The sequence below is a fragment of the Lissotriton vulgaris genome, chromosome 6 (assembly GCF_964263255.1).
Source record: "Lissotriton vulgaris chromosome 6, aLisVul1.2, whole genome shotgun sequence".
Classification (NCBI taxonomy): Eukaryota; Metazoa; Chordata; class Amphibia; order Caudata; family Salamandridae; genus Lissotriton; species Lissotriton vulgaris.
Window position 1 is genome coordinate 1,258,044,743 of NC_141694.1, and position 18,235 is coordinate 1,258,062,977.

Sequence of the window (18,235 nt, forward strand, 5' to 3'; positions counted from 1 at the left end):
AATCATTTCCAAGTGTATCAGGGTCAAGACGGGTTTCTTCAATAGTGCTCTAACCATGGCATGTTTCCAGGGTGGGGGTACTAATCTAGTTGAAATGGAGGAGTTTATCAGCTTCAGCAACACTTGGTCGATTGTATCCCCAGCTTTACTAAAAAATTGTGAGGTGCTGGGTCATTGTGAGAGCCAGATTTTACTGAGGCACATGTATTTACTAGGGTGTCCATGTCTATAGGGGAATTTTCCTGAGAGAGTGCTCACTGGATATTGAGTGCTCCGTAAGCTGATGATAGATGGATGGTCCGGGGGGGAGAAGGAACTGTAGATATCCTTGATCGTATTAGAGAAGAACCCTGCAAGCTTGCCACAGTGTGCATTTGAGCTGTCTGGTGGAATATCCCTGACTGTTCGTTTTAGAAGATGCTTGCGAACTTAAAAATTTCACGTGGGGCGTTTGAGGTGGAGTTGATTCTTTCCTCATAGTATAGTGCCTGTGCCTCCTTCACTTTGGATTGGTAAATTTTAATGGAGTGCATGTAGATCTGTTTGCTTGTTGTATCGTAATTTCTTCTCCATTTCCTCTTGATTTTTTTTGCAGTTTTGTTTATACTCATGCAGTGTAGAGGAGTACCATGGAGAGGGGTTGTTCCTGTTTTTTTATGGATAGGTTTCTTAGGTATAACTAGGTCAAGGGAGGAGTTGATCCATTGGTTAAATTGGTCATTTGCAACCGTGGGGCAGGGATCTAGAGTAGGTATGTAATTTATCAGAGCTGAATTCCAGGAGTCCAATGGGATGTTGGAACAGGAACGTTTCCCGCTACTGGTCGTGCCAGTATTAAGGGGGGGGGGGGTTGATATATCCCAAGAGAAGGGGACCAGGAAGTGGTCGGACCATTGTACTGGGACTGGGTCTGCGACTTAAAGTTCATTGCAGTTGGAGAAAATGGGATCTAGAAGATGCCCTTTTTCATGGGTGAGGATCGTAACATTTTGCTTTATCCAGAGAGCCAACAGATTTTGGATTAGTTCAGTCGCTACTGGGTCTGAGGGGTCATCGAAATGCAAACTGAGATCCCCCAGTATAGTAAAGATAGAAGGGAAGCTTGCCAGGTTAGCACCAGCTTCTGGCAGGATTCTAAACAGTTGTCCAAGGGGACCGGGGGCGGTATATAAGGATACCTGAGAAGGTATGAGTTGAAGAAAGTTAGGAGTAGTTCTCGCAGTCAGAAAGGATATTGGGGATAATGCTGAATTCAAAACCTTCTTTTAGAATAATGGCAATGCCTCCTCCCCTCCCCTGTTCCGGATCTTTCCTCTGGATATGATAAACCGGTAGGAGACATTGGATTAGATCAGGTTCTGACTCAGTGTTGAGCCAGGTTTCCGTAAGAAATAGCGCGTCAGGAATTACCTCTTGGAGCAAGATAGAGATTGGCTTGGCATGTTTGGATAAGGATCTGCAATTAAGAGACATCATTTTGTAGACTAAGGAGGAGGCAGTAATCCGGCGGGGTTTAGGTGGTGGAGATAAAGAATAAGAACATTGAGGACAAGTCAAGATGTCCATAAGTGAACGAATGACGTGAAGGCAATTCTTACTGGGAGACATCCTCAATCTCATAAGTAACTCTGATGAGTATATGTGGCAGTGAGGACTGAAACCGGCAGGTGGGGTGGCCCCTGGCCCAGGCTGGATGCGGACAGGTGCAGACGGGCCTGCCTTTGGCGTGCCTTCGGCGCACCCTCTGTGCACGTTTGCTGTGCGTCAGCGCCATCGGCTAAGTTTATGCCAAGAAGCCCTGATGGGAGTTGGAGGAAGACTAGAGCATCTCACCTCCAAAATGGCCTCCATGTAGTGGCCCAAGGGAAATGGGAGAAACCCACTTCCTGGAAAGAAAGAGAGAACAACTCCCTCCTCTCAAACAGCAGCCTAGCTGTTGCGGTGGATCGGAGAGTGGAGCAACAGGGGACCGATGAAAGAGGTGAGCAGGTTAAAGTGCATGCGGCAGGGAAACAAACAGATACAATTTAAACAAAGCTAAAAGTTACCCCCAGTAATTGTTAGAAAGACAAGGTAAAAACAGGATAAAATAAGTTTTGAGCGCGTTTAAAACAGGAGCAAATGACACCAGCAGCACTCTGGGCACCACCTTCTCTGAGCTTATTCTGACAGTGGGAGAGTTAGAGAGGGTTGGTGGGTTGTTTGAGATGTACACTTTGAACGGTAATGGAATGCTGTTGCAATCAGATGTCTCTTTGTTTTGTTTCCTTGATTGTGTGTGCCATACTGCATACTCTAGTGCTGCTTTAATCTTACCTCTGAACGATGAGAGTTGCATTAATATACGCACCCATTGTACTGTGCATTTTGGTTTCCTTGTAATCAAAATAAAAAGAATTTAAACAAAATAAAAGAAAACATAAAACATTGGAGGAAAAGCTCATTCTTAACTTAAGGTATCTCAGAACTGAATTAATTATTTAAAATCTGTATAAATGTCATGGTTTATTTTTAGAATTCCACACAGAAAAATCAACACAATTCAAAACCTTATTGCATGTGACCAGCTTCAAGGAAAAGTTAAATCAATCAATCAATCAAACAATCAAGCAATCAACCAATCAGGGCTTTGTATAACATGGCTATTCTCCCATGAGGGTCTCAAGGCGCTGGGGTAGTGGGGCTGCTGGTCGGATAGGTGGAGGATCATTCGAAGAGCCAGGTCTTCAGGGCATTCTGGAATTGGGTCAGAGACGTAGACTTCCTGAGGTGGAGGGGCAGGGTGTTCCAGGGCTTGGCATTGAAGTAGGAGGACAACCTTCCTCTGGTTCTGGTGTTGTGGATCATGGGGACAGAGGCATGGGCGAGTTGGGAGGATCTGATTTGTCTGGCAGGTATGTGGAATGTGAGGCTGTAGTTCAGGTATGCTGGTCTTTTGTTGTGTAGAGCTATGTAGGTGTGAGTGAGGAGCTTTAAAGTGGTTCTCTTGTTGACTGGGAGCCAGTGCAGTTGTCAGAGGTGTTGTGTGATTTAGAAGTGGTGGGGGATATCGAGTACCAGTCTGGCTGTGGCGTTTTGGACGTTCTGCAGTTTCTTGAGCGGTTTCTGGGCGACGCCTACATAAAGTGCGTTTCCATAGTCAAGTCTGCTGGTGATGAGTGCGTGGGGGACTATCTTTCTGGATTCTGTGGGGATCCATCTGAATGTCTTTCATGTAGAAGCAGGCTGAGGAGACTGCGTTGATTTGGCAGTTCATGGTGAGCAATGAGTCCAGTATGATGCTGAGGTTGCGTGCATGGTCGGTCAGGTGGAGGGAATTCCCAGAGCGGGTGGCCACCAGGAGTCATCCCTAGCTGAAGGCGTGGGTCCCAGGATGAGTACTTTGCCTTGGCCTAGTTGAGCTTGAGGCAGTTATCTTTCATCCAGGTAGCAGCTGCCTTCATTCTACGGTGGAAGTTTGTTTTGGCGGTTGTGGGTTTGTTGGTGAGGGAGAGGATCAGCTGGGAGTCATTGGCGTAAGAGGGGATGTTGAGTCCGTGGCTTCTGACGATGGCTTCAGGAGGACCATGTAGATGTTGAAGAGGGTTGGGCTCAGGGACTAACCCTGAGGAATCCACAGCTGAACTCAGTTGGTTCTGAGAGGAACGGTTGTAGTCTGACTCACTGAGTCCAGCCGGTGAGGAAGGAGTGGATCCAGTCCAGAGCCGTGTCGCGGATGTCGGCGCTGTGGAGTCTCATGATTAGGGTGCGGAGGGAGAAGTTGTTAAAGACAGCCAAGAGATCTAGTAGGATGAGGGCTGAGGTCTCGCCCCGGTCGAGGATGGAGCAGATGTCATCATTGGCGGCGAGGAGTGCAGTCTCCGTGCCTTGATTGCTTCAGAAGCCAGATTGGGAGGTGTCCAGGATGTGACTCACTTCGATGAACGCGACAGTTAGGCGTTGATGGCCTTCTCGATGACCTTTGCTGGGAAGGGGACGGGGTGATGAGTCTGAAGTTCTTGAAGTCTGTCGGGTCAGAGGACGGCTTCTTCAGCAGGGGATTGATCTCAACGTGTTTCCAGTCATCAGGGAAGGTGGTAGTTTTACTGGAACAGTTGATGGTGCTGCAAAGCTTGGGGGAGATGCGGCGGCTGCACTGTGAAAGATGTGGTAGGGACAAGGATCCATCAGGGCTCCTGAGTGGATGCTCTTCATGGTCTTGAGCGTGTCCTCTGTTGTGAGGGGGGTCAAGCATGGTCTGTTGGGGTGCGGCTTGGTTGTATGCAATGGTGGTGGGCGTAGTGCCTGGGCCGAGGGTGTCGAAGCTGTCGTAGATCTTCCTAATCTTGTAGTGGAAGAAGGTGCCAGTTTGTTGCAGAGGTCTTGGGATGAGAGAGCATCTGTGGTTTCACTTTTGGGCATGGTGAACTCCTTAACGATGGCGAAGAGTTCTTTGCTGTTGTGTGCATTGGCAATGGGCCTCTCTTGGAGGACCGTTTTCTTTGTGGTTTTCAGGAGGCGATGGTGTGTGTTGATGGAGGGTTTGAAGGTTGCATGAGATTCTGGGGTTTTGTTGTTCCTCCATCTCTTCTCAAGTCTTCTGCTAGTGCGTCTGAACTCGTGGAGGGTGGGTGTGAACCAGCTGGCCTTCCTGAAGTGTTGCTTACCTGGTCTTTTCTTGTGGGATGCTAGGGTGTCAGCGGTGGAGGTTGTGTGCTGCAGAGTTGGCGTCCGTTGGTGTAATGGTTGTAATGAGGGAGTTGATGAGAAGTTCTTCGTGGCCTTGATCCAACTGTGGCGGAGGGGTGATGATGATTGTGGTGTGTGGTTGGCATGGTGAAGGCGTGATGCATGCAGTGATGTTCAGTCCTGGAGAGTTTGGTTGTGTGGTTGTAGCTGATATTCTCACAGGTGGAGAAGACGGGTCGAGGTGTGTCCAGCTGTGTAGGTCGGTGCAGTGACTAGCTGCTTAAGTCAAATATTGTGGAGGTTCTCCATTAGGGAGGCAGTGGTCTGGTCACTGGGGTTGTCCATGTGGAAGTTGAGGTCTCCGAGTAGGATGTAGTCTGTGTATGCGAGAGCCTGGGGTGCTGATGAGGTCTACGATAGCGTTGGTGAAGTGGGGTGAGGGGGCCTGTAGGCAAGGGTGCAGTGGAGGGTGGTGTTGTGGTTGGTTGGGTTGGATCTGGAAGTGGAGGTGTTCCATGGTCGATGTTGTGTTGTTGGAGTGCGTGGTCCTTGTGGGTGATTTTGTAGCCTTTGGGGATGGTAATGACGATGTCTGGTCCAAGAAGCAGGGGTTGGTCCAGATTTCCGTGAAGAAAGTGATGCCAGGAGAGGTGGCGTCAAGGAGGTCCCAGATTTTTGTGGTGTATTTATGGAGGGACCCCACGTTGAGAAGGATGTAGTTGAGCCGGACGGTGCCCTGTTGGTTGGCTGAGTGGCGAGAGGCGCTGGCATGTTGGCATTGCTGAAGGTGTGGTTTCAGTTGCAACAGGAGAAGGGTCCAAGGGTCTTCTTCGGTGATGTTAGATGGTGAGTGGAGTGGCGTCCCGGGTTGAGGTCAAGGAGGGCCCTGGCTTCGTAGCGGTGGCATGCAAGAGAAGCAGAGTCCATGTAGCTGGGCGCGTTCCAGGCCCAGACGGGCCTTGAATGGCTTGCCGTTGGCACTCCAAAGCGGCAAGCCTGCTGCACAGCTGCGCAGCAGCAGCCATTAAGTAGTGCTACTCGGCGGTCTAGACAGCTGGGAGGCAGGAAGGAACACTAGAGGGAGGCTGGGACGCGGGGGATCGCAGCAGCAGGGGACAGAAAGAAGGAGCATAAAAGAAAAAGCCAAAAGGCAGAGGCAGAAAAACAAAAAGAGAAAAGCAGAAAGAGGGACAGAAACAGCAGCAAAAGAGACAAAAGGGCAGTCAAGCAGCAGAGCAGCGATGCTCTACCACTGGACCACCAGAGATGAGGGGCAGTCAGGAGCCTGTGGGTAGAGGAAGGCCTTGAACTCCTGGCCTCTGGGTCAGTAGCAGCAGTAGATGGGGACAGCAGCAGCTGCTACCAGACGGCTTTGCGCTGTGGAAGGAGCAAGTCCACTAAAGGATAGTTGCAGGTAATTAATCGAAAATAACAGCTGTTTGGGGAAGTGTCAGTATTTAAAACAAACTGCTTGCCATTAATGACTAGGAAATGGAACAAATACTTCAGCCATTTTATGATGTGCAACAATCTGAAAAACATACATAATGGCCTCTGGCAGAAGACTAGTCACTTGTCTGTCTAAAACATTGCTGAATGGGTGCAGCTGTCTCACCCTCCACATAGCCATAATTCTGCATGTGTGTGCTATGGCCCTTGATGCAACATATGAAAGGTTAGAGATAAAAGAAAAACTAGTATCATAATGTCTGCCCTGTAACCAAATCTGGCAAAAATATACCTGTTGCTGTGCTTTTACAAACGAGCGAAGTGGTGGAAAGCAACATGGAGAGTCCCAGGGAGCAGGGATGTGAGGGGGAGACGGCACGCAGGGAGAGAAGAAAAAAATATGTAATTCTATGAGTGTCAGGAGCTTTTGATTTTTCTGCTTGTGCCTCCAATTGCATTTCTTCATCCAATTATATATACACGTTTCTCATGATAAATGAATATTTCAATAGGCACCATTTATACATGTTGTGTTCTAGATGGTGACAGTACCCCCATTATTCACATATGATGTGAAACGCAGAAAGTTTCAGTGTGTGTTAAGAAGAATTTGATTACCACTTCGATTTTAAATCACTGTTCATGGTGTCTGACTTATCATGACAGCAAGAAAAGTGTATCTAAGTCTGATGCAAAAGCATCTTTCCTGAGTGACACATAAAGACTTTTCTGGGTGCTCTGAGCAGACGACACTGTATAATGTAGATAGCTTAAGCTGATGGGCAAATGCTGATATTGGGAGACAGACTTCTCTGTATTTTCACAGTACGGAACAACCAAAACTCAGACAAGTTCCAATCTCGTTGCACAGGAGCAGACGTGTTGAAAACAATGTTATCATGGAGCGGTATGCAAAGAAGGCCCTTTGAAACTCCTCTTCGCATTTGGTGCCAACAAGATTTAACCAGAGACTTAAAGGGAAGGACGATTTACCATAGGATAGTTCGGTCAAACAATTTAATGAACATCACCTGATTTGTGGACATTATCTTTTATCTACAGTATTAATTTTTATAACCATTACGTTTATCTTTATATTAGTATCTTTCCTTAAAATCTACACAGGTTTAGGGCATTCATTTTAGTAAAGCTTTTTAATATGAATACATAAGATATATATCCGACCCTTAGCACATGATGACGACTTGCCTTCTATTTCACTGCTGGGGGGGCTTTGCCGTGTGTAGCGCCATACAACATTCCGATAACACCAGTGGCCGCGCGATGCACCAGACCGAGATATATATATATATATATATATATATATATATATATATATATATATATATATATATATATATATATATATATATATATATATATATATATATATATATATCTGCAAATACCTCGCAGCAGCGCTCCTTGCAAAGAGACTCGAGGCAAGGACCAACTTTCCTTCAGCATTCTTTATTCAGCCATTAGGTAGTGTGTCATGACGCGTTTCGGCCGTCCCAGCGGCCTTGGTCACATGGCGATACAGATTGCTTTTTGCCCATTTAAAGTGATAACGTGCAGTCACATGTCAAAAAATGTTGGACATAGAAAAAATACTATATGTTTAAATACATTTTGCATATACTTTCTCCTGGTACCAATACAAAAGTGAGAATAACTGTATGAATACATAAATAAGTCACAATTTGCATAATGTATCAAAAGATATAAAATTATACATATACTACTTCAATTCATTGTGCGAAGAGTACTAACAATTTGATAAAAATTGATTATAACTGCATAAATGCCTATAACTCTTCTAGATGGTGTTGAGAAAGAAGTATACCATATAGTCCATCAAATCTATTAGAAATTATTGTGCGAAAAATAGTGCTCACCCTTGTGTATTAAAGTATAATACCAAATTATACTATTGTTCACTGCTATTTAATGATAGTAGTGAAAGAAAAAGATCCAAAAAAAAGGAAAATTAATTTTATCTATATGGATCTCTTTTTTAAAAAAAAAGGGAAACAAGAAGAAATGAATTCATGACGTAAATTGTGCCAGCCAGATAAGGCTCAAAAGGAGAGAATATGGAGCCTTAACTTACTTCCGGTTCCATTATATCATTCTTATCTTTAGCTATGTTATTGCACTTATATTTAAAGTGACCTCGTGTCAATTGGAAAAAATTAAATATAATTTCTTCCTCTAAAGTGACATCGTGCAGTCAAAAGTGCAAATACAGTTAAAGTGGCTGGTGCTGGAGGTTATACAGTACTGAGGTAGAGGGGAAGGGAAGTCTAAACCCTATTAAAACAGAGCTTTGCTTCCATTTTCAAGACAAGATACTTACATACATCATCAATATTGCACATATAGAAAAAATCATCACACCATAAAAACAGTCTAAAAAAGAGGGAATCGGTAACCCTTAGCACATGATGACGACTTGCCTTCTATTTCACTGCTGGGGGGGCTTTGCCGTGTGTAGCGCCATACAACATTCCGATAACACCAGTGGCCGCGCGATGCACCAGACCGAGATATATATATATATATATATACGTGAAACCAATGGTGAGTGGTACAATCAAGCAACATGCAGGTGAGGAGGTAGCGGCTTAAAGGGCAAGGAACAAGAACGGCTCACGCCGATAGTTAAACATATAAATCCTTTCAGCAGCGAACATAATATGTCAGCAAGCCTGAAACGGGAACGCGAAGCGCGGCCGCAGAATAATTATTTGGCAATTTGCCGCATGCCAGCACTAGCACTAAAGCGTCAACATCAACTAGTGAAATAACCAATGCGAATCAGGATAGAAAGCAATTGTTAAAAGCCCTGGAGAAAAAAAAACAAATCAGAAATAACTAAGTGGTGGGAACACAAGTCGCTTACCAAATATGAAGAGGTAGAACGTTTGCCCAGAGGCTTAAGGATATTATTAGCGCCCAGTTTTGAAGACCCAAACCCCGCGATGTTGAAGGATGTTATGTTCCTGGAGGCACGCCCCCGACGCCCTGGGCGTGTGGCGCGCTAGTCATGTGACTCCCTATAATAAAAAGAGGTCTCGCACGCACGCAGGCATTCTGAGGCGCGCAGACCGAGCAACAAAGTTATTCCCAGTGTCCGACTGAGTTAATTCTAGGGCCACGTGTTAGGCCTAGTCAGGGTTAGATGCCCCGGAGTGTAGGTCCCAGATTGATACCCCTAGGGCACTCATTTCCCTACTACAGGACACAACAAAGGAGTGAGTGGGGAGAAAGTAATTTGTTGGCCTCAATGAACTTGGTTAAGATTTTAATTAAGTATGCTTTACTGGACCGTCGAACTTTATTGGAGGAAATTCCAAAGATCAATGATGAATTAGACAAAGTGGTTCAGGTAGAGCAGAAAGACTTAATTATGAAAACACGCAAAGAAATAAGTGAAAGGTTGCGCAAACACGAGGAAAAAATTTAAATACGCATGGTCCATACATTTTCGCAAGATCAGAAAGACTATGAACTTGGACAGATTTATACTTTTTCCCGCAAACCTGACCATGCAAAAAGATTAAGGTTTAATACTACCAATGCAAATAAAGCGCAACAACAAGGACAACGTAGCCAAGGGGGCAATGCAGTGGATTCAGATGTTAACACAATATCTGTGTCAAGTATGTCAAGCAGATCGGGCTCGGAGTCAAGCACAGCGGAAGAGTGCACAATAAACAAAATACTTAATCTGGGTGAGGAAATAGATTTTTTAGTGAAGGATCGTTTGCAAACTCTCCGTCCCAGAACGCGGAACAACAAAACAGGAACAACAAAACAGGAAAAGGTGCAACGCGAGGCGGAGAGCAAGGAGAAAATGCCGCAAAGCCACCACAACAAAATAAGAAACCGTGGTACAACAACAAAACAAGCAGGCAACAGGGGCACACAGAGGCACAAGCAGGCAACAGGGGCACACAGAGGCACAAGCAGGCAACAGGGGCACACAGAGGCACAAGCAGGCAACAGGGGCACACAGAGGCACAAGCAGACAACAGGGGCACACAGAGGCACAAGCAGGCAACAGGGGCACACAGAGGCACAAGCAGACAACAGGGGCACACAGAGGCACAAGCAGGCAACAGGGGCACACAAAGGCAACAGGGGCACACGGAGGCACAAGCAGGCAACAGGGGCACACGGAGGCACATGCAGGCAACAGGGGCACACGCAACAGGGGCACGAAAACGGAGGCACAAGCAGGCAACAGGGGCACGAAAACGGAGGCACAAGCAGGCAACAGGGGCACACGGAGGCACAAGCAGGCAACAGGGGCACACGGAGGTACAAGCAGGCAACAGGGGCACACGGAGGCACAAGCAGGCAACAGGGGCACGAAAACAAGCACAAGCAGGCAACAGGGGCCCAAGGAGGCACCAGCAGGCAACAGGGGCACACGGAGGCACAAGCAGGCATCAGGGGCACACGGAGGCACAAACAGGCAACAGGGGCGCACGGAGGCACAAGCAGGCAACAGGGGCACACGGAGGCACAAGCAGGCAACAGGGGCACAAAGAGGCACAAGCAGGCAACATGGGCACACGGAGGCACAAGCAGGCAACAGGGTCATGAAAACAAGCACAAGCAGGCAAAAGGGTCACAAGCATGAATTGTAATTTAGACGGGGCTGAAGTGGAGAACGGTCAGTAGGGAAGTAGTGCGGCTGGTGCAGTGGTACCAGGCCGAAAGGTGAGAGGGGCTGTCTGCACCCCAGTTTGGACAGTTTCCACTACCTAACAGGGATTGTTGGGAGGGGGGGGCGTACTTCTTGCTTGCTTTAGGGCTGTTACTTTGGGGACGCAGTGCACGCTACTGCCTGCTGCCGCCGGGACACGACAACAGGCAGGGAGAGGACAGGCTGGGAGAGGGCAGGGAGGAGACAGGCTGGGAGAGGGCAGGCTGGGAGAGGGAGGGGACAAGCTGGGAGAGGGCAGGCTGGGAGAGGGCAGGGAGGGGACAGGCTGGGAGAGGGCAGGTTGGGAGAGGGCAGGTTGGGAGAGGGCAGGCTGGGGGAGGGCAGGCTGGAAGTGGACAGGCTGGGAGAGGACAGGCTGGGAAAGGGCAGGCTGGGAAAGGGCAGGCTGAGAAAGGGCAGGCTGGGAAAGGGCAGGCTGGGAAAGGGCAGGCTGGGAAAGGGCAGGCTGGGAAAGGGCAGGCTGGAAGTGGACAGGCTGGGAAAGGGCAGGGAGGGGACAGGCTGGGAGTGGGCAGGCCGGGAGAGGACAGGCTGCGAGAGGACAGGCTGCGAGAGGACAGGCTGCGAGAGGACAGGCTGGGAGAGGGCAGGCTGGGAGAGGGCAGGCTGGGAGAGGGCAGGCTGGGAGAGGGCAGGCTGGGAAAGGGCAGGGAGGGGACAGGCTGGGAGGGGGCAGGCTGGGAGAGAACAGGCTTCGAGAGGACAGGCTGGGAGAGGACAGGCTGGGAGAGGACAGGCTGGGAGAGGACAGGCTGGGAGAGGGCAGGCTCAGAGAGCGCAGGCTGGGAGAGGGCAGGCTGAGAGAGGGCAGCAAACAGCTGGCCTGGGAAAACAGCACAGGGATCCTTGAAACCAACGCCCGTACTTCATAACTGTAACCAGTCCCTATAAGACCAGGGAAGCAGTGCTTGGATCCCTGAAACCAGAGGCAATTCTCTGTGTCTGAAGTCTGTCCGGAAACTTGCTACGACTTCACCAGTGCAGCTTTCACCTACAAACGCCTACACCTACACCTAACAACGCGTAAAATGTGCTTTATGAGCGAAATTTTGTGTATAACTAACTATACAGCAAAGAATGCCCAGTAAGGACTGTAATAATATTTAAACGCATTTACCAGAACTGATTTAAGAATGAAATAACAACGTACAATGCATTCTAAAACAGCTTCCAATAATCAATGTATCTGCCAGGTTACTCGCTATAAACAACACCCTGAAAAGCAAAATACATGGAGAGGGTTAACGAGTGGGGCAGGAAGAAAGTGACAGATAACTTTCAGACGTGCTGTTCCCCAGAAGCAGCCACTGTTGTTGAGAAAAGCTGATACATACAACACGTATGGGAAAGGGCAGGCGTGATGACAGCAGCAACTGGGGAAGTTTTCTGTCTTGTTGCGTTTCACCCTTTCTGGGTTTCTCACTAATTCACGTTTTAAGGAATATCACGGATTGTAAAGGCGCAGAAAACAGAGTGACAGGATCCGTAATACATGTTTGTGTAGGTTACTCACTCGTGTTACGTGTCAATTGTTAACGGGGCGGGAGTGCTGCCCGAGTACACACCTTGAAGCGTGACTGTGGCCTAGCTCTCCGGATTTCCTTATCCCAAGATCCTTCTCCTCGCCCAGTTCCTGTGGATCCAAGGGTGAGGAACAGGACAGGCAGTCACAAGAACCCCTATACTTCCTGAAACAAGGGGGCACGGGAAGGAGGGAGAGCTTACCTGCGTTATCCAAGCTCTGGGCCGGGGGTCACATAAGTTCCTCCTCCCGGGATCCTGCGTGCGGGGCAATCACAGCGTCGCAATCCAGGAAATGAAAAGGGAAAGCTCAGCCGAGCCAACACCGGGGGCGCGGGAAGGCGCTGCGCGGGCGGACGGGGCAGTCAGCTCATCGGATCCAGTTCCTGCCCGCCTCCTGCCCCTCCTCCTTTCACTCCCCTCTCCGGTGCGTGGTGCGCTGGCTCCCAGCTCCGCAGGAAGGACAGCGGGTCGAGCAGCTGCTCTCAGAAGGGGGTGGGGAGGTGTTAATGACATGACCCTCGGATCTGTGCACCACCCCGCACTGCAGAGAGCGGGACAAACCCTGAGCCCTGAACCACGGCGTTACGACGCTCTCTGCAGACACCCAGTGGTCTGCAGAGGAGACGGGTGGGGGGGCGGGAGGGGGGGGCGAGAACACGGACAGCGGGACGGGGGGCGGGAACACGGGGGAGCGTGCACTTTGTATTAATTAGTAGAGGTGGCATCTCCGTTCCACTCGGCCACCGGTCTGTTCACGTGGGGTCGGCTCTAAACACCAACAGGATCACAGAAATGACGGCGGCTGCAATGAGGGGGTTTTCATATAATAAGATTGTATAAATTAAAACAATAATTAAACGTTGAGCCAATCACAAAATATAAATCTTATAACTGCAAATCAAATTAGAGGCCAGCTCTTAAAAGTGCAATTGTTGAACTTCAGATCGAAGAGTTGTCTGCGTACCACTGCCGAAGAAGTTACTGGAAAATTAGCTGGCAGGCTTTCAAAAACATTCTGTGCTCGCCAGATAATGGTTTCAATTATTCTTGCGTAAAAAAGCAGAAGTCGTTGGCAGAGAGAGCTTCAGGATTCTCCAATGGACGTTTTGCGCAGCAAGAAACTTTTTTTTCTTTGTATTTCCGAATAATTCCAATCACACCGCTCACGGAGCAGGAAGGCAGGTGCCGGCAATGCCGGACCAGATTCTGGGGCGTTCCCGGCTTTTGGCTGACGTCACGTGACGTAGCCAAAAGCCAAAAATTCTCGGGAACGCCCCCGAATCTGGTCCGGCATTGACGGACAGGCCCATCTTCCAATGGCTAGCCTCCATTTATGGAGCTAGCCAATGAAAGACGGGGGCCGTTCCTGTCTCCCGTATTTATCTCAATAGGTTTTCGCCTGCGCGAAAAAGATGCGCAGAGCACATCTTTTCGCCAGGCAAAACCTAATAAGCAATAAATGATTGCACAAGTACAAACTTGTCTAATGAAACTTTAACGGTAGCTGAAGAACATCTTCTAGCCTTTGGGCTAAAATTCTGCCCTTAGAGTACTTGAGGCAGATTGATTACTAGCACGCTAGCGCTTGGGTGTGGATCGTTTTGCACTGTGTTAGGGACATTTTTAAAAACTGTGTTTTTAACCTGTGCACTTTTAAAATTGTAAAGTGTGTCACATAAATTGTTGTTACCTTGCCAGGCATAGCGCTGACTCCCCGGTCCACCGCAGCTACTTTATGCTGATTGAGTGGAGGGAGAAAGAGCGCTCCTACTTCCTGCTTGTCCCTCGGCGGGCGGCCATCTTTAGAGGGTGACGCTCTAGTCTTCTCTCCCTCCCTGACTATTTAGGGCTCTAAACAACCGCGCTCGTGCAGATTGATTACTAGCACGGTAGCGCTTGGGTGTGGATCGTTTTGCACTGTGTTAGGGACATTTTTAAAAACTGTGTGTTTTTAACCTGTGCGCTTTTAAAATTGTAAAGTGTGTCACATTAATTGTTGTTACCTTGCCAGGCATAGCGCAGACTCCCCGGTCCACCGCAGCTACTTTATGCTGATTGAGTGGAGGGAGAAAGAGCGCTCCTACTTCCTGCTTGTCCCTCGGCGGGCGGCCATCTTTAGAGGGTGACGCTCTAGTCTTCTCTCCCTCCCTGACTATTTAGGGCTCTAAACACTCGCGCTCGTGCAGATTGATTACTAGCACGGTAGCGCTTGGGTGTGGATCGTTTTGCACTGTGTTAGGGACATTTTTAAAAACTGTGTGTTTTTAACCTGTGCGCTTTTAAAATTGTAAAGTGTGTCACATAAATTGTTGTTACCTTGCCAGGCATAGCGCAGACTCCCCGGTCCACCGCAGCTACTTTATGCTGATTGAGTGGAGGGAGAAAGAGCGCTCCTACTTCCAGCTTGTCCCTCGGCGGGCGGCCATCTTTAGAGGGTGACGCTCTAGTCTTCCCTCCCTCCCTGACTATTTAGGGCTCTAAACACTCGCGCTCGTGCAGATTGATTACTAGCACGCTAGCGCTTGGGTGTGGATCGTGTTGCACTGTGTTAGGGACATTTTTAAAAACTGTGTGTTTTTAACCTGTGCGCTTTTAAAATTGTAAAGTGTGTCACATAAATTGTTGTTACCTTGCCAAGCATAGCGCTGACTCCCCGGTCCACCGCAGCTATGTTATGCTGATTGAGTGGAGGGAGAAAGAGCGCTCCTACTTCCTGCTTGTCCCTCGGCGGGCGGCCATCTTTAGAGGGTGACGCTCTAGTCTTCCCTCACCTCCCAATCTACATATGCCCTGCCTCTTCGCGCAGCGGTCACGTGCAGCGGGAGCGCCTTCGTTGCGCCTAAGAGGCGCCAAAGAGAAGCCAGTCTGCGCCAGTCCGCGTCCAGACGCGTCCTGCGTGTCCTGGCCCAGGACTTACATCATGGCAGGGACTTTCTCTTACAACTCCTCTTCGCTTCTCTCCCTACGACCCCCCACCAAGTCGCCTTGTAACCATTCATTCCTCCCAACCAACACTAAGTATCATTGTAAGGTCTGTGATTGGCGCCCACTTCCTTCACTCAGCTGTCATTCGTCCTTCGGACACAAATGGAGAATGTTTCTCCTTAACTGTCGGTCTTTACCGAAACACTTCACTGAACTGTACATGCTGATTGAAGAACTTAACCCCGATGCTATGTTTTTAACAGAAACTTGGCTCCAGTTAGACAAAGACCCTACTGCAGCATGGGTCACTCCCCAAGGATACACACTTAAAAGATCGGACCACCAGACTGGGAGAGGTGGTGGATTGGCTATTATATATAGGGACAGCTACAAGTGCCGCGTCACTCCAACCACCACACCAGTTTGCGAGAGTCTCCACTTCTCGTTAGAACTTTCTCCCACGACCACCTTCTCGGGCATCCTAGCATACTGCCCACCTGGCCCCCTTAATAACTTCATTACCAAGATAATAGATCTTGCGGCAAGCGTCGTCTTGACCTCACCCAATCTTACTCTGCTCGGTGACCTTAACCTATATCTAGACGACCCCCACAATTCATCGGCTAATCTCCGTTCCAACTTGCAAGCCATGGATTTATGCCAGAAGGGCTTCCATGCAACGCACAACAAAGGTCATCTTCTTGATCACATTTACAGTAACATAGATAACCTCATGGTGGAGACTCCGATTCCACTACCCTGGACCGACCATTTTTTAATTCCCTTCACTTGGTGTACTAACCCCCCCCCTCCTCTCATAACCTCACCAAGCATCGAGGTAGGAAATGGCCCTCTCTTCCCCTGCCTGACTGGGAAGCCGCCCTTGCCAGAGATCCACCTGAGAAGGCAACCAATCCCAGTATGGCCACTAATAACTTTAACAACTGGATTTCCAGCACCCTTGACCAGGTCCTTCCCAAACATGCCTGTAATTCTATAAGAAGACCTAAAGTTCCCCCATGGTATACTCCTGCCCTCAGACTCAGGAAATTAGCCTGCCGTAAACTTGAGAAAGCCTGGAGGCAGGACTATTCTCAACTCAGAAAATCTGAGTATAGGGCTGCCATAAAACTCTATAAAACGGAGATAAAGGCGGCACAAGTTCTCTTTTATGAAGGGAAAATCAATGCGGCGGCGAATGCCCCCAGGGAAATCTTCAAAATCGCTAAATCCCTTATTTCGCCCCCTGCTGAGCGTCCCTCTGTCGAAGGCGCCCAAAACCGCTGTAATGATCTGGCCGTCTTTTTCTCTCAAAAGATTCAGGCCATATACTCCTCATTTAATAACACCAAGGATGATTCGGAATCCCTCACCACCCCTGACCCCTTTGTCCCTTGTAAGCTGGACGAAATCCCACTCCTTGACACCCCCGGACTAGACAAACTGATCCCTAAGATCACCTCCGGCTCTCCCTACGACCCAGCACCTCCTCAGACCCTCATCAAGGTAATGGACGTCGTCCGTCCAGTCATCTTAGACGTTTTTACACTTCCATCTCTTCCAAATCTATTCCACCATCTTGGAAGTGTGCGATGGTGAAGGCCTTGTTAAAATAACCCAACCTCGACCAGAGCAACTGGGCAAACTATCGCCCTATCTCTCTTCTTCCGTGGCTGAGCAAATTGCTTGAGAGGCACGTGAACAACACCTTAATGGACTACTTAGAGTCCAATAGCCTGCTGCGTGCCTCTCAGACAGGGTTCCGTCCTCAGCACGGAACCGAAACCGCCCTCCTTGCGGTAACGGAAGAAGCAAGAGCCGTTCTGGACCGGGGAGGAAAAGTTGCCATCATTCTATTAGACCTCAGCACCGCGTTCGACACGGTTAACCATGCCACGCTATTACATCGACTGGCGGGCATGGGCGTGTCGGGCGCGGCCCTAGAATGGCTGACATCCTTCCTGGGTGAGCGATTCTTTCAGGTCTTCGAGGGTGAGGCGGTGTCTCCCAAACACCCACTTAGGTGCGGGGTCCCCCAGGGCTCCTCCCTAAGTCCTACTCTTTTTAATGCCTACATGAAACCTCTAGACAGGATAGTCCATCTCTTTGGTGTGCGCATTGTCACCTACGCGGACGATACCCAATTGGTGGTCTCTTTAGACCACTCTGAGGGATCGTCCCCCACCTTAGGCCCCTGTCTAGAGGCTGTTGCCAGATGGATGCAATCTTCCTGTCTGAAACTCAATGGGGAGAAGACAGATATCATCCTACTGGGCAACCCTTCCCCCTCTGCCCTTGCATCCATCTGGCCACCATGTTTAGGCCTGTCTCCCGTCCCTAAGTCCCAGATAAAGAGCCTTGGGATCTGGCTCGACAAAGCACTTGACTTCTCGGTCCAGGCTACCAAGACGGCCGCCACCTGTTTTGGGCTAATGAGGATGTTGCGGAGGGTGCTCCCTCTGCTCCCATTCCAGACGAGGAGGGTCATGGTCCAGGCCCTGATACTCTCCCGCCTGGACTATGGGAATGCTCTTTATACGGGAGTCCCGACCTCCGTCACTCAGAAGCTCCAAGTCACACAAAACAGTGCCGCTCGCCTACTCTACAACATCCCCCGCTGGCAGTCAGCTAAGAACGCCCTAAAGGAACTTCACTGGCTCCCTGTGGCGGCAAGAGTGCAATTTAAGGCTATGTGTATTTTACACAAATCGTTCCACCGAACGGGCCCCGCAATTCTACACCCTATGCTTACGCCATACGTCCCGTCCCGTTCCCTTCGCTCTTGCACCCTTCAGCTGGCAACGTCCATCAAATTCAAGAAAGCCCGCTGGGGAGGCTGCTCCTTCTCCCATACGGCGGCTAGACTCTGGAACTCCCTCCCGCTTTCTCTTCGAGAACACAGCAATCATATGTCTTTTAGGAAAGCCCTGA